Below are 17,874 nucleotides of genomic sequence, written 5' to 3'. Positions count from 1 at the left end.
ATGGCAGAATACGCAATGTATGGTTTATGATTATTGTTTTCAGCGGTACACAGAGAAAGCGCTGCTGTTCCATAAGGGCCACCTACAGAGAGTGAATTTGCATTATCATTCTGTTTGCTGTTTTTGTTTTGTGCAGGTGTCTTATGAACTGGGATTTTACAAAGCTAACATCAGATAAATCAGTTTTTTCTTTAAATCTTATTATGAAATATAATTCAAATCAAAATGTGTGGCCTCTTTGTTTGGATCACAATTAAAATGCAGTGGTTGCCTATCATTTTAAATTGCTACAGATATATAGATTTTTTGGGTTTGCTTTTGTTATAGAGTAGTAAATTTGCTCAAATAAAGAAAAAATCGGAATCAGCCAAATCGGGATTAGACAATTTGCTTGTGAAACAAAAAACAAACAAAACAAAAACGTCATTGGCAGGATTTTCCCCACTAATTTTCTTTATAGGGGTTTAAAAAACAAATAAAAAACATGCACTTAATATCCTTTGTGAGAATGACATACGCAACAATGATTTTTTTCAATGATTTTGACAATTCAGGCTCTTTTGGTGTAGTTCTCGTTCCTATGGAAACCCGTTCATACCAAGAATGGTAACTTTATTATATTGTTCTGTTTATTCTAAGCTCACGCTGCATTTCTGCACTGTAAAAAATGTCCCCGTTAATTTACAGTAGATTGCAGGCAGCTAGATTGACCTGTAGAATGCTGTAATTTTACAGTGGAGCTACTGTAATCTGAAACAACAGTTAAATACTGCAAAAAATATAACAGTACTGTGCTGTAGAAAATATAGTCTGTACAGTATAATACTGTCAGGTGTTTTGCTCCTGTTATACTGTTATTTTAGTGTTCCTGTTGTAATCTTTATAAATGGTTTAATATTGTAAAATGTATTAAAGTACTATAAAATGTGATATTTATATTGCAACACTACTAGAAACTGATGATGTAAAATTAGCGTTTTAAAACAAAAGACAAAAGCTCAGACAAAAGATGACTTTAAAACATGCTTTTATTAAAGCTAATAACATAAAATCCATTCATTGAATGACAATATTTCTGCTTCACCAGTGAGACTGGGCTGAACAGAAAATAATGCTGGGACTTTGCCCCACTCCATGATTTTTTTAAGAGGGCGACTAAAGATTCACAGTTGTTGCCTTTTTCTTCACATGCTTCCCTGTCTGCTTGGACACAACCTTTGCCTGGCTGGCTTTTGTTCCTTTTTTGGGGGTTCACACAAATAGAGCATCTACAATTACACAGAAATATAACATATTAGTGAGGTCAGTATAGATTAATTGTACTTTAGATACATAAAACACACTGCTTTCAAATATATAGGCCTAAATATTCTAGGTTGTTGACATTATGAGTATGACAGTATTTGCATACAGTATTTAGTTTAGGTTTGATCTGAGGCATTAAGGGACCTAAGTAGATAGCACTTTATAACTTAGTCAGCAGTATTAAAGGGATAGTTCACAAAGGGACAGTCATGATTTACTCATCCTCATGTGTTCAAAACCCGTATGAGTTGTTTTCTTCTGAGAAAGTTGCACGTGCTTTGTCAGTTAAAAAAAAAAAAACGTATCTTTTTGTACTGGTCTTTTCTGTGATACATGAGGTAGAGTCTTAAATAAAATGATAAATCACAGAAAATCAGGTATTCTAGTTCTTTGGTTGTATACAATGAGCCAATAATAATATGATACTTTTACTTTCTTGCACTACACGTGGCCTTTTTGGAAGACAAACGGCATAAAATAATAAAGCCGGGCTGTGTTGCTTCAACATAGTGAGACTGGATTCCAGCCCTACGGTTTCACTCATCTTACTCATTTAAAAAATGTGATCAAGATGGCATGAACAATCATAAATCATGCATTCAGCTTTGATTGTGTTGGGGATGTATTTGGCCCTGACTCTACTTTTTCTGCCAGCACTTAACAATAACATTCATCTTGATGTAACTCCATCCTCTGTTGTGTTTACATAGGGTAGCGTAACATTCTTGACCCGTTTCATCGGCACACATCTCCTGCAGGTCCGTTCCCCGTTGCGCATTATCTCCATTGCTTTACCAGACCCAAATGAACAGTCTGAGTCTACACGGTATCTCCACACATCTTCTGCCTGTCTTCTTTCAAACCCCCACGGGTGCTCCTCAGAGCCAAACGTCCATTGTTTAGTACTGAAGAGGCACGCCGATGTTATTGATGGCCGTTCTAAGTAGCAGGAGGAGGAGGAGGGCCGCTTGGAAAGAGAATCTAGGTCAGTCTGGCCAGCGTGATTCATTGATTCTGATGCGTGTCCATTTGCTGGTTTCTCCCTCTGTATCTCTGTATTGTTAATTGCTGATCGCCCTAAATCTTTCCTGCATCTCCGAGGCCGTCTGCCGAGTGGGTTTTTGCTAGGAACACTTGCCCCCGGGCGTGCTTTTAAGCAAGTGGAGGCCTCAGCCTTTTACCAGTGCATTGTGGGAAGGATGACTGGAGGATAAAGCACAATAGACTGGAAGTTGGCTAACAATGAACCCATGAGAATGTTATTGAACTAGAACCAGGTCACTGTTTGGTTTCAATATTCAGTTCAGCTTTGACATTGTATTGTAATATTTAGCAATATTGCTGTTTTTATTGTATTTTTGATCAAATAAATGCAGTCTTGGTGAGCATGAGACATAAGAGACAAAAAAAAAAAACTTTTAATTACAAACTTTTGCCAGATAGTAATGGGCGATTATAAATGATATGCAATATAAACGATACAAATTTGGGATAATGCGTGTTGATGACGGAATCTACCTGTGAAATTAAGGGTGCGTTCACACTTGTAGTTCGGTTAGTTTGGTTCGTTTGGTCCGGACCAAAAAACAAAAACAAACATAATAGTCCTGGTCCGCTTAGCGTTCACACGGGCATTTTTAACAGCGAACCTAAAGTTACTGAACCAAAGGCACAGGGAGACGCTCACAACCTGATTGGTCGGTTTATATGACGTAGGAGCTCGCTTACCGAACATTCAAAACAATGCTGTGTGCGGATTACACGCGCGGGCATTTTATGTGTGTACATATGGCATTATTTTTTACCTCAGAACTCATGAAGAGCTCATGAAATGTTCACAACATTCAAAACAACGCTGTGTGCTGGATTAAACGCGATCATTTTATGCGTGTACATGTGGCATTATTTTTACCCGCTGAGAACTCATGAAGAGCTCATAAAATGTTCAAAACAGCAGCAGGATTTCCTCCGTTGTGCAGAACAGAGACGGCCGTTCTGTCGTCTGTACCTGCTACTAATAATGGGCAACACAGGAACTTTGATGAGAAGAGCCAGGTATGCTTTTTGTGTGTTTTTACTAGCATTTTCGAAACATGCTCGTCTGACCAAATATTGATTAGGCACTTCCTCGTTGCTCCACGTTTGCCCTCTAACGTTAAAGTTACTCATTTTGGATACACCGATCTTTCCGCGTCGTCAAATCAGCTGCATTATGCGTGGCATCTTGTGACATTACGTCCGGTTTTTGGTCCGTTTACATGTCTTTGGTCCGTGTTGCGTTCATATATCAACTGAACCGCACCAGAGTTCGTTTGGAAGCGGACCGAGACCCGTCTTTTTAGCGGTCTCGGTCCGCTTGTTTGGTGCGCACCAGGGTTCGGATGGCAGCGTTCACATATGTTCAAATGAACCGCACTAACCGAGCAACCGCACCAGGGTTCGTTTTAATCGAACCAAACATGACAAGTGTGAACGCACCCTAAGAACCACGAGCTGCAACTGATTGCAACACATCATTGTATTCGTCATCTTGATTCACGCGTGAGCACACACCGCGCGCACACGTTTGTTTTTGTGACATATAGGGACTCTCCATAGACATAATGGCTTTTATACCGTACAAACCGTATTTTATATCCCCCTACGCTGCCCCTGCCCCTAAACCTACCCATCACAGGAAACGTTCTGCATTATTACTTTCTAAAAAAAAATTCTTCCTGTATGATTATAAGCATTTTGAAAAGTAGGGACATGGCCAATGTCCTCATATTTCGCCCTCTCCTTGTAATACCTGTGTCATACCCATGTCATTATACACATTTGTGTCCTCATATGTTACAAAACACACACACGCTCGCTTGCTGTAGTTTCGAGGACACAAACGCATAAACCGTCACTTCACGAGAACTTACCATTTCATTAGAGAAAACTGTGATATCATGAAATGAACACAGCCAAGGTCTTCACGGCAAACCATCATAATAAAAGTTCGGATGAACGTGAGAAAGTTGAGAATATATTATGCTACTGTTGTACAGTAGATTTAATTTCGTCTCTACACTGTAAAAAATGATTTAAAACATAAGTTACCTGATTGCCTTAATTTTGAGTTCATTGAAATAAAAAATTGGAGTTGAACATTTTAGAGAATCGACAACCTTTAATTAAATATTATTAAAAGATTTTGTAACCATGGGTTAATTGTGTTTTATTTGTGAATACACAGCCAAAGTGTGCTATTTTCATGATCTATCTTTTTTTTTTTTTTACGTGATTCAGATACAATAATATTTTGAGTTCCTATTTAATAAACCAATTTCCTTCATTGGATCAACTTATATTTTTAATTTCAATAAACTCACAATTTTAAGGCAACCAGGTTACTTACTTTTTTTTAAGTTAAACCAACAGTATTTTTTTACAGTATAATATAAAATTTGTCTCTACTAATAATAATAATTTTGCCTATAGGTGGTTAATTATTTTTCACTTGATCTTTTTTTATAAACAATGTTTAGTTTTAAACGGCATACAGCCTTTGAATGTTTATGTATTGTTTACTTGTAATGATTATCATCTTAAATAATACATGTATTGATTTGTATTGAATAAAAAAATAAAAACATTTTGTGGTACCGAAATTGGTACAGAGTACCATAAAATTTGTATGGTATTGGTACCGACTACTATAATTTTGGAATCGTGACATTCACAGTATCCATTCCTTTATAAAGAAGACACCAGTTTTCATTTCATCAAGAGAGTAAAATGTTTAAAACCAAATATGTTACATTAGACTGGAGGTAAGAAACTTTGTTTGAAATATTTTTTTATTTAAAGTATGCATTACACAAAAGGATCGTCTTTCCCTAATACTAAAAGTATATATTGTCAGTACGATGTCTGTTCCTTAACTAAAAAGACACCCGTTTTTCCTGTTCTCTGCATCTTGGGTGGTATTTAAGGACATTCAAGCTGAATTTTTCAGAAGTTTCTTTTATAATTTATATATTGTTATCGCAAGAGGCTGCAATGTATATCGTAATATAGACTTTAGGCCTTATCACCCATCCCTACTGTCAGTCATGCGTGTTAATTTAAATCTTTGGCATTTCTGATGATTGCGCAATATCTTTCATCTACAAAAGAAGCATAATCTATTAATTGGGTATTTGGTTCAGATCTGTGTCTTTTCCGCGCTTTTGTACATGTCTAAATCTGGAGCTTTATTAGGGAAATGAATGAGCGCGCAGACTCCTGACCAAAGGAGGAAATCCTGCCGTTGTGTGTCCGATCGAGCAGCAGCTGCACTCTGAGATCTCACAGAAGACGTAAAGGAAGTCCAGGTTGCCTTTTTAATGTCCTGCCAGTTGCGTACGTTCACTACTGCCCCTTGGGACAGCATTGGTGACGTTTACCCTTATTAACTTATGCCTTTCTGATCCATTGTATTAATGCTCTTATAATCATGATGGGATAAGTTTGAGTTGGTCTTGCATTAGTGTGGGAGAATCCCTGCGCTATACTCCATCTTAGATAAGATGCCTTTACTTTCTTCCATTTCAGGGAGAAGACGAATATCTGATCAAAACAAAACCTTGTTTTGTTTTCGTCTGAAAAGAGGAGAGGGAGCTACCTTTGTATCTTCTTGAAACTGTAGTTCTGCTTTATTTTTAACCAGCTTTATATTGTTTCAATGTGGGAACTATGTAACGTTTTCTTATTCTCAGTTTTTACTCATTGGCCGAGAAATTCCCATTTATTTTGACTGTCATAAAAACTACAGATTATACTTCTGTACTTTCTCCAATTGTATTTTTTTTGTGTTCCCGCGGCCGCCTACAGACCATCGGATCGACCGAGGGTTATTACCATAACAGTTATTGTAAGGGTAGGTTTATCACTGAAAATTGTTGTACTACATATACTATAGAATAAAAGCCTAAATTCAATCTGTTCAACATTATAAGGCGATCAAGTCTCTTCTGGATTAAACCTCTCTATCCATATGGATTAGTTTTACAACCTTTTCATTAACTTTTTTTTTTTTTTTTGAAGCGGCTAAGTGGTATTTGCTAGGCTGTCAATGGAGGGACAGCAATCTCTCAGGTTTTATAAAAAGATATATATTTGCTTTCCAATGATGAATGAAAGTCTCATGGGTTTGGAACATCATGAAGGTAATTCATTCAGTCTTTTCATTTTTGGGTGTACTAGCCCTTTAAGTGTACAAACAAGCACTATACAGAGATATCAAATGTTTTATTTGTGTAGTTTTTTTTTGATTGATTGATTTTATTTCTTACTTCATAGAAGATTTTTTTGGCTTAGTTTTGGCAGTTAAAAACATACAAATGCACTTAATGCACATAACAATGTCTTTTTAAGTACATTTAGCTGAAGTTTGAAGGCAAAATAATATTGCTCTTATAAGGAATCTGGTTTGTGGATTTGGCTCTGTACAATGATAGTGTTAAATTCATTGTGTATTCTACTGTCCATAATTATTTTTCTTAAATAGAATGGATTCAAAACTCATTTGAGTGGATACTGGATGGTTATTACATTTCCAAAGATAATTTAAGCATCAATGTTTCTTAAAATAGCTATAAAGCTATTTCATCTCAGCAGTGCATCAGTGTCCCTTTGAGTCTGTTGATATCTGCCCATCTCTGGATTATTCATGAGAAATCGAGTGCAGCACCTGACCAGGTTATTTTTGCAGATCGTCCTGAAATCGGACCCCAAGGAAACACAATTTTTTTTGTGTGAGTATGGGTTCACAAGGAAGCCAGAGAGGTGTTTTACCCTCTAAAACTGCTTACCAAGCAGAACACCACCTCTTTGATTTCCTTCACCTAATCCCAGGATACAAAATGTCCTTTGTGAGTAATGCAAAAATTATTGTAACTATTTGTTTTACTTTCATATGCATTTTTTTTTGTTATAAAAATCATTATATTAGTTATTTTTTGCTAATGAGAATCATCATTGAGAATAATGAGAATTACAAAAAAAGTCCCGACACATTAAGTGGATGAGATCTTGGGGTGGAAAAATGACTTGGTTGTCATGAAAATATTGTCACAATGCAAATAAATCTTACAACAGGCATAATGTTATTTTTAAATATATATATCACTGATGCTGTTTTTTTCTTTATTTAGAGTATAATGAACTTCGACAGGTTTATGAGATTTAACATTCTAAAAAATGCTGGGTATTTCCGACCCATGTTTGGGTCAAAGGACAAACCCAAACCCCTTTTGGGTTTCAAAGTTTATTTAAAAAATGTAAATCAAACATTGGTTGAAAATGCCCAGCCTTTTTTAGAGTGAAGTGTAGAACATAAAGTCACATAGCAAGATAATGGAGGTAGAAAGGGAAGGGGGTGAAGACGCGAGCTATCTGTATAACGACACTATGACTCCTCAGCGGTCAATTGGTCTCAGAGGACACTTGTAAGTATGCTTTTTAAGAGACTTTAGCACAAAAGAGCTTCCCAATGTCACATGAATGCATGTGAAGGCAAGGATTGCACATGATGTGGAGGAGCTAATGGTCCATTTCATTCTGGTTTCTAATCTGTCTATTCATCCTGACCGAGCCCCTCAAACGCTCTCAGTCTTACCCCCACCATTTTCCACCAGCCTGATGATTCTACTGTTGCTATGCAACGTTCTGCTGTCGCTTAGTGAAGCATTAATTAGAGTGTACATTTGAATACTGTCGTTATCGCTTCTCAGAATTGCCATGGCTGGCATATTTCCACTCAACTTTAAGATTTCACCACAGTGGATAAAACGGCCTATTTGAACCTTCCTCCCCTTCTTTTTTGAGTCTGTCCACCATTACAGTGGGATTTTGTATGTTAGTGCTGTCAGTCAATTAAAAAAATTAACTTATCCCATATTTTTTATAACCAATCGTAATTTAATAAAACGTAATATTAATGTTTTTTCATATATTATTTTATATTGCAGTAATTTCACATTTAATCTCCAAATTAATGTAAAAAACAACATAAACACAGAAGCCTATATTTTAAATATTAGTTTTTTATGAAAGACTCCATCACCTATACCAGTACTGCTACAGATGTCTCTATAAAATTGGGAGGCCATTAAAGGGATAGTTCCCCCAAACTTACCCCTTGCTTACCCTAGGGCTTCCGAGATGTAGGCATGTTTGTTTCAGTAAATAAAAATAAAATTTTGAACTCCAACCGTTGCACTGTGGCAGTCATATAATGCATGTCAATGGGGTGTACTGGGGCGGCAGTGGCTCAGTGGTTCATGTAGGTTGTCTACAAACTGAAAGGTTGGTGGTTCAATCCCCGGTTCCACCTGACCAAGTGTCGAAGTGTCCATGAGCAAGACACCCAACCCCAGCTGCTCCCGACGAGCTGTATGGCGCCTTACATGGCTGACATCGCTGTCAGTGTATGAATGGGTGAATGTGAGGGCAAAAATGTAAAGCGCTTTGGATGGCCATAGGTCTGTTAAAAGCGCTATATAAAAATGCAGTCCAAATGCAGTCCAAGTGATGTCCTGTGTGTATTGTACGCCATATCGTGTAATTTGACCAAATGTCATTATACCATGATAAAGATGTTTGTTTTAAATCTTTGCAAATTATTAGAAATAAAACCTGTCCATAATATTCTCAGCCTTGGACGCCCTGGGGGTAAGCAGATAAACATCAAATTTTCATTTTTGGGTGAACTATCCCTTTAATTATAGCCATTCAACATTGCAGTATAATTGAAAGCTATAAACATATTTTTTCAAATTTATTAGGTTTTAAATTAATATAACTTTTAATTTAAGTGAACTTAAAACTATTTTCACTTAAACCCATTATAACAAATGTCACATTTCCCTGTGCCCTTCAATATATCGGGGCTCATTTTTTCTAGTGGCCCTGTCAGATTTGCCCTATCAAAATGCACAAAAGTGCACAAAAAGTTATTGTTTTCATTGTTTCTGACCCAATGTGACCCATTGTTTTCATTGTTTCTGACCCAATGTGACCCATTGTCTGACCCACTTGTAGATAGTGCTTTAATTGACAGCACTATTACCATGGCCCATGTGCGTCAGAACCGTTGAATGTGACCAATGATATAGACCCGTCTCTAATTCAGCACAGTCTGTTTACCTACCCCTAACTTATTATGAAGCATGTTAGACGCGTTATTTACTTTTCTAATATTTTCTTCATTTTTATTGAAAATAAATGTCTTTCCGTTCTGCTATGTGATGGCGAAATGTAGAGTGAGTTCGGCAAAAGATTCAGACCTCAGTTCAGTTTGCGTCAAAACTTGATGCCATGTTGCTTACCCCTACACTATTGATCCTGTAATTGAATCTGTGTTTTCTGTAGTTTTTTTCTGTCCCAATCAAATGTTTAGTAAACGAGGTAATGTATTTGTACTTAATGTAAATGGCATCTACGGCAGTAAAATGTTTCTGAGGGAGGACCCACGCAGGTCCTTTTTTTGCTTCCGCAGCCCATGATACAGTTTAAACGGAAAGTATTCACAGCGCTTTACTTTTCCGACATTGTTACAGCCTTATTCCAAAATATCTTAAATTCATTATTATTTTCCCTCAATTCTACAGACAATACCCCATAATGACAATGATACATATATTTTTTTTAAATCTTTGCAAATTTATTAGATATAAAATATGTCCATAAGTATTCACAGCCTTTGCTCAAAACTTTGTTGAATCACATTTGGCATATGATTCTACTATACTAACTGCACCTTATCGAGTGGCCTTTTATTGTGGCCATCCTAAGGTACAACTGTCCAATAATCATGCTGTCTAATCCGCATCTTGATATGCCACACCCGTGAGGTGGATGGATTATCTCGGCAAAGGAGAAGCGCTCACTAACACGGATTTAGACAGATCTGTGAACAATATTTAAGAGAAATGGGCCTTTTGTGTACATAGAAAAAGTCTAAGATCTTTGAGATTAGCTCATGAAAAATGGGGGAAAACGTTGCGTTTATAATTTTGTTCAGTGTGTATATAACGTCAATTGACAGCACTGTATACACGTACATATAGTTGGTATGTAAATCAACAGGTGCTATAGTGTTGCTCAGATTGACCCTGCATGGCATCACCTCTGAAAGGCAGCAATTGGCCAACTCTTTGATTGCCTCTTGATTTGTATTCTAAAGGTGCTGCCAGGATCCATCATTTTCCAGACAGCTAGAGTGGGAAGTGGGCTGCGTTCCCTCAGCTGAGCTAGAGTAGACTGGAGCGCTGCCACATGCAGGATGGGATTTCTGGACCACAAACCCGACTGGGATTGCAGGAACAGAATGAGCCCATCCTGCCTCATGTATCTCCACAACTTCCTGTCACCTAATGTGGGTGCTGCGGTCGCCGTCCCCGTAGGGGTGGTAGTCAATCAGAAAATGTCTTTACCCTTCTATGAATTGGAAACCATATTTGACTAACCTCTTTATGGTTCGTATGGCATTAAACAAGCCTAGATTGATCTAAAATCAGTGTTCCAACTCTTGGCTTAATAATTGTGGCTAAGGGTTGATGCATTTAACTTTTTTGTGCTATTCCCGTCTGAGCGATCTTCCGCTCAGCATTTTCCAAATTGAACACAGGAAGCTGTGTCGCAGCGATGCCATAAATTTCCCTTCCTTTCAGCGCCGACAGTGGCACAGCTTAAAACCACTTCAATTCTCAAGCCTAAAAACAGAGAGAAAGTTCTGTGCAGTATTGTCATTAGTCATTTTGTAAATATAGTCTCTTGTAGTAATGCAAGCAGATCTGCATTAATTATCTAATTGCATAATTAACTAAATTCAACAGCATTTTTTTAATTTATACATTGCTCTTATGCCTCTGGTATTGTTCATTTGGGAATTACACTTGTATTGTTTGTGATCAAAATTGACTGAACACCCGAATGTAGCTTATTTTCAGTAAAATCAATGTGATATATTTTTGTTCAATTATATATTTTTTATTTTGTATTTTGAGAGAATTATTATGTTTCTAATATGTATGCAATTATGATATTTTTTTTATAGTACAAAAAAAATCATCTGCATGTTCATACGACACCAAAAATCTCACCGTGTACGCCAGCCTTAAGCGACTGCCGCTAGACCTGATCTGCAAGCGATTTCTCCCGGAAACTCAATCTGGAAACCTGTACGTTCATGTCTACTGATTCTGTTACTCTTTTGTGGGAACCAATCACAGACTGTCTTATCCACCTGCCATGCCATTGGCGGGTTTAACACTATGACAGATGGAAAAGCGATGGGCCGTTGCCCGTTGATCACGCCTCGTGTGGTCTGATTGGTTTAAGGACTATCCAATTGCATACAGAGTCATTTGAATAATGCTCGTTGATCACGCCTCCTGTGCAGTAGAAAATACAGAGAAGACTCCCAAAACCAATGTTCAATCTCAAATTGAGCTTGGTCTGGTGATAGTCAGAAAAGACTGCTACAAAAGTCACAGAGTTTCGTACCATTCCGATGAAGTAGCGTTTAAAAAAAAAAGTTACCAGAAAAAAAAAAACATTTTGAATGGTAATGTATTAAGTCACATGGCCTCCATGAGTTGTTTGCTTCCAGAGAGACCAGCAATCTTTATAGTACATGTGCTGAACTGTCAAAACTCACACAAAACCTTACAGCCCTTCATCGACAGTGAAAGGCGAAGAGACACTGGCCAATTATTTTGACTGTGTGAATCAAAGTAAGAAGTGAAGCAGGGAATTCTTTGAAAAGCAGCGAGAACAAACGGGCAGGGGCTCTTTTTGAAGATGTGTGCACTCTTTGATTTCAGGCTCTCCATTAAATCTGTCCAAGCCCTCAGCTTCAGAACCGGCAGATACAGCTACGGTGCCCAATGCCCCTCACATCACCCCTTTCCAACACCCCTGCTGGTTCACTGTTCTCTCTCTGTGTGGATTTCTACTTGGGCGAAATTGGTTTCCAATTTGTTATGATAAAGCTTCATTTTCTGGTAATTATCGCACTACAAAGTTCCCTGTAGCGCAAAGGTGGCACATTATTTAGACTTGATGAGATTAGATGTAGAAAAAACAGAACCGCGTTTAATAAGACATGTTGACCCCTTATACACAGAGTTATTTCAATCACTTTAATACAGACCTTTGACAGATTGGGTTGTGTAGTATTAGTGGTGGTGGATGAGCAAAACTATGCTGTTAGCTGGTTAAACCTGGTGACCATCATGGTGTTCCACACTGCATTTCTGTCTGTTCAGTTGAATGGTGCCGCTTTTGGTGCTTGGTTCATAGATGAGCTATGATGACATACCAGGAGAATAATGCACACCATTCTACTCTGTTTGAAACATGACACACCTGCATGGCTCAGGTGATGTGTTGACTGTTTGTCTCATCTGCTTGTTTACCTGGGAATTCATTGGCTTCTACACAATTTCTGAGAATCAGAGAATACAGGTTGGCTTGGAAGCAGAGTTGTTTACAGGTTCTCAAGCTGCTAATACAGGGGGCACTTCTGAAAAAGAGCTAGTTGCTAGATTTGCCAAAAAATGTCCACTCCTCAATGCTTCTAAGGCACTTTGTTATAGGGATGACGGCTAAACCCGGAAGGCTAATTCGCCACTGGTTTCCTTCAGATTTTCCTAAGGGTTTTATAATGTTGTTTTTTTCAAATGTATGGGTAGAATAAGGGTTGTGGTTAACAGAAGTTGATGACTTGAACACTTTGCTCTACAGTGTAACATTTATTAAAGTATTTTTTTATCTTTAGTAAAAAAAAAAGGGATCTGAATGTGTGAAGTTTGCGCTGTAGAACAAAATATTCAAATAGTGTTATGTTTACCACAGCTGTTATTGTACTTAAATAATTAAAGGGGTTCAGATAACATTATATTTTGAGTTTCTATTTATTTAAACCAATCTCTTTTTTTTGTATTAACTAAAAAAAAATCAATGAACTTACATTTTTTAAGACAACCAGGTAACCTACTTTAAGTTAAACCAACAATATTTTTTATGGTGTAGTAGAAGTCGTATTATTATTATTATTATTATTATTGATGTTATTATATTGATAATAACACTAGCAACAGTAATAATAATTATTATTATTGTACATTTTTAAGCCATTACTAAACAGAAAATGGCTAAATGTAGCAAGGATTTCTTTTGTTATTTATTTTTCTAATCTATATGGGTCTAATGCCCTGTAAAATTTCCTAATGCCAGTAGATCAGGATCAGGACGCGTCAGTAGATGGAGTGTGTATGTGTTTATAAACTGCACCTTTTGTTTGAGAGCCTTTTTCTCTTTTTTTTCCCCAAGTTTCTGCAAACACTTCAGAGCGGCTGTGTTGTATTTGGAAAGGAAGTGATACGGACAAAGGGAAGGCGCTGCGTGTTTGCGTAGCTCTTTGTGTGTCCACGTGTGTGTGTGCAGGGGGTTTAACTGAATTTCCTCCCTCGCTGTGTCTGAGGAAAGAAAAATCTCAGGTCAAACTTACACGATTGTCTCCCTTTGTAAGTCTTTAGGTGTTTTTCATTGAGCAACACAGACACATTTGTGTGAATAACACACAAATGGCCTCACTGAAATGTCCTATGACAGTATGTACAAAAAGTGTGTTTTTGTACATATTGTCATATTCTGGGAATGTGCTGTATTCATTCATATTCTTATCAATCTTCCATTCTTTGTTGTTCCTCTGTATGTGTGTGAGAGTGTTTTGTTTCCTTGCACACGACCCAAAGCTCATAGTCACGAGACGGCACCCCTGTCACCCCCCTTTCCCGGCACGCTCACCGTTCATTGGCTTTGTAGATCAGTAGAAAACAAACAGTGTGCGATTCCTGTAACACTGCGCTGTGGGAGGCATTAGTCAAAGAGGGAGACTGTATAAAATATAAAGCTCTGCGGCTCTTGGCTCTTAGTCATTCACGCTCCTGTTGAATCCATCAACCTCAAAACGGTGGCTGAGGCCAGTGAGTTTTATATGCCTACAGTAGCTCTCCAGTAACTGTGTGACATTTGGAAAAGTCATGTTCGGGGCTTGAAGAGATACTTGATTTAAATGCGCTGATTATTTTTGGTTCCTTAGATTTTCTTGTAGTCTAGATAATTTTATTACTTAGTCATTATAAGGATTAGACTATATAATGGATTAGTGGGCAGTTTCAAGCAGGTCTTCTCTAACCTTTGACCCTGGTCAGGGGCTATGTGCATCTACAAAAAATAGGGCATGTGTTGTTAGTTTTTGTAATTGGCAGTCTACTTTATTTATTTAAATGTTTTATTTATGTATTTTTAAAAAGTTTTATTCATAAAATATTTGTATTTGTTTTAAATTGCTTTTATTTTAAATGAGGCTTTTTTGTTTTAAAATGTAAAAATATATATTTTACAGATTGTTTATTTATTTTACATTTATTTGTATTTATTTAAATAATTTAAAATATTGTTTTGTTATAAAGTAATTCTAAATTAATTATCCGGAATTTTTAATATTTAACATGCAATGAAAACTGCCAATGATCAGATGTTTTTATCATTTATTAACAATTGCAGATAATAATTGACTAGTTTAAATAAATTGACAACAAACACAAATTTCAACTAAATATCCAAATAAATGTAATTACTAAACTAAATTAACTGTGTCAACTGAATTACTGATCTGCGCACATTTATGCTGTATGATCATTTTCTCCAGAGCGGCTGTACAGTCGAATCAAATCCTGTTGCATTATTCACAGTTAACACCGTGAAGCTACTTTGAAACAATCGGCATTGTAAAAAGCAAAATAAATTTGATTTGACTTGACTTGACATAGCATTCTTATGTTTCAGTATTTAAATGTGCATATTTGCTTTAATTTTCATGCTATATACGGGTCAGTATTTTTATGGTACTTTTAGTGGTAAAAATCAATCTGCCCGTCCCTAATGCCAGTGTTTATGAAAACTGCATATGTAACCTATATGTAAACAACTGTGTTTGGTGCCACTAATGGAGAAATCACTAACCGCGACTGCAATCTGGAATATCATGCAGTTAGATTGAGTGCAAGCACATTTTCACTTAGCATTTTAGATTATTACAAACAATTTGATGCTGAAATGAGCGTATAGCACACACACCTTCCTCTCTGTGAATTCTAGCAGCATTATTTTCAACATCCGACCGAGCGCAGTAAGAAAATGGCTGTCATTTATGAGCCGCGGCTCCCAGCCAGACTTCCATGTCTGCAACTAACATGACATCCCTCCTGCTGTGGCCCATCAGTCCGGAAGATTCCATCATCGTGATGCAGGCTGATAACTTGTGGCAGGATACCTTTAGACAGTCTGTGTTTAACAGTGAATTAAGGAAGCCAGTGTTCCTGCTTCAGGCTGCTTTGATTCTGATAACACACAGGCTGTTTCTTAACTGACTGTGGAGTTTGATGAGGAAGATTTTGTAGCTGATAAAGCATGTAAAGAGATTTTGATACCATAAGCCGCTTGCAGGTGTGTGAGATTTGAGCAGGCTGTTTTATGCAGGCGAATCTGATTGCAAATAGCTTATTTGTTCATAATGAAAGTTCAAGGTGTTTCAGAAATTCAAAACAAGCACCTGAGGCAGTATCATTACTCTGTTTGATTCAAATGGTAATATTTTAGTCCTGTGGTTGACAAATGTCCTGTCTATTATTATAGGTTATAGGTAAAAAATTCAGGCAAAAAAAATCGTGAACTATCCCTTTAATTGTGTGTGCGACTAACCCCAGTATGAACTGTTTCTCTGAGGGGCTTTTTTTTCCCCCACAATTTTTTCTTCTTCGCTTTTTCTGTCCCACTCTGTGCTTGTTGCACTAGTAATCCAGTCGGACAATCTCACTCAGGCCCCCCTCAGATAGGCTGGATTAACAGCGGAGACGCACGGCAAAGCCGAACATTTGGCTTTGGCTCGTCGGCAGTGTGTCCGGGTTCTGGCACACTTTTTCATCATCCCCACTGCTATTGTTTAGCTCTCAGACAAATATCAAGGAGATAAAGCAAATCACAGCTAATTCATACTCATCCCTTCTCTCCTACAAGTACTTGCAGCCTCCGTCAACACAGACATCAGAACCAGACAGACTGCTGAAGATTATACCTTGAGCTCCTTCATACCAAGGATGATAACTAACAATAAAAAAAATAGTTCTAAAAATCATTTTAAGTTTAAAAGAATAGTAGAGCCATGAGGCAGCACCATCTATCTATCTATCTATCTATCTATCTATCTATCTATCTATCTATCTATCTATCTATCTATCTATCTATCTGTCTATCTGTCTATCTGTCTATCTGTCTATCTGTCTGTCTGTCTGTCTGTCTGTCTGTCTGTCTGTCTGTCTGTCTCTCTGTCTCTCTATCTCTCTATCTCTCTATCTCTCTATCTATCTATCTATCTATCTATCCATCTATCAAAAAAAATCCAATATATAATATCCATGATTGCGCCAGGTTTTTGACCTTATTCTTATAGTGACTTTGATAGAAAACACCCCGTGACCCCATTCTTTTGTGTTCTACTGAAGAAACAAACCCACCTATATCTTGGATGCCCTGGGGGTAAGCAGATAAACATTAAATTTTCATTTTTTGGTGAACTATTCCTTTGAACGTGCTAATAAAGATATCTATACATGCGTCTACCTACGTTTGCAGATGCACAGTCAACTCGCTCTCGAGTGTTCACAGACCACCTTTGACCTGAAATGGCGGACGGATTACTTACAGCTGCTAATGAGGAATCTAGTTGAATATGCTATGTTTGTAGAATGCATCTACCATAAATGAAAAACCTTAGTTAATTTTTATCCTCATTTGTGTTCATCCATATTCAGTTATCGCAATTGAATCGCACATTTTTTAATTTATTGTTAACTTCAAAGCAGCTGGTTCTTGTGTGTTTTCGTAACTGATCGAGATTTGAGAGCTGTTGCAGAAGGAAAGATTTCCAGCACTGTAGCTGTCCTTTGACTTCAGTATTATAAAAAAAAAAAAAAACTAAAAAACATTGATAGGTCCTTCCACTGCTCCACAGATTCACTTTTTCACTTTCTCAACTTTCAATCTAAGTCTCTCAATAGTTTGTGTCTTCTTTTCTACAGACATCCGTACCTCATTAAGCACATGTCTAAGTATGAGTGACTGCTGGGAACAGCGTTAGTCTCGTCACACTCCTGCTTGGGCACGGTTCACTCAGCAGACAGCAGCGAACCTCGCTACGCCGAGTTACGTCCTCTCTGTTCTTCATCAGCTAACAGAAGCACAGCCTCAGGATAAGGTCATCCTGTTCTTCCTTTCGCATCTTTATTCAGAAACTGCTGCACACCCCTTTTTGCTCTCGATCCATCTTGTCTTGACTTCGTTCTAGCTTTGTATGTCTGTACCATTGTAAACAAATTTAACATTTGTGTTAAATGAAATGAGAAAAATTATGGATTGACTGGAACTGGAAAAACTGAAACTTCAGAATAAAAATGCTCCAAAAGAATTATGTTTTACCGTAATTAT

The 17,874-nt window shown here is 37.3% G+C and overlaps 1 protein-coding gene across 1 annotated transcript in view; it reads left to right on the top strand.

Annotated features, from left to right (window-relative positions):
* The window catches only part of tanc2a (tetratricopeptide repeat, ankyrin repeat and coiled-coil containing 2a), a 180,278-nt gene that overhangs the window by 63,825 nt on the left and 98,579 nt on the right, over positions 1 to 17,874 (top strand). The gene's annotated exons all lie outside the window — the stretch shown is intronic.

This window comes from Pseudorasbora parva, chromosome 2 (genome assembly GCF_024679245.1).
Source record: "Pseudorasbora parva isolate DD20220531a chromosome 2, ASM2467924v1, whole genome shotgun sequence".
Classification (NCBI taxonomy): domain Eukaryota; kingdom Metazoa; phylum Chordata; class Actinopteri; order Cypriniformes; family Gobionidae; genus Pseudorasbora; species Pseudorasbora parva.
This window is presented reverse-complemented; position numbering and strand designations above follow the sequence as displayed.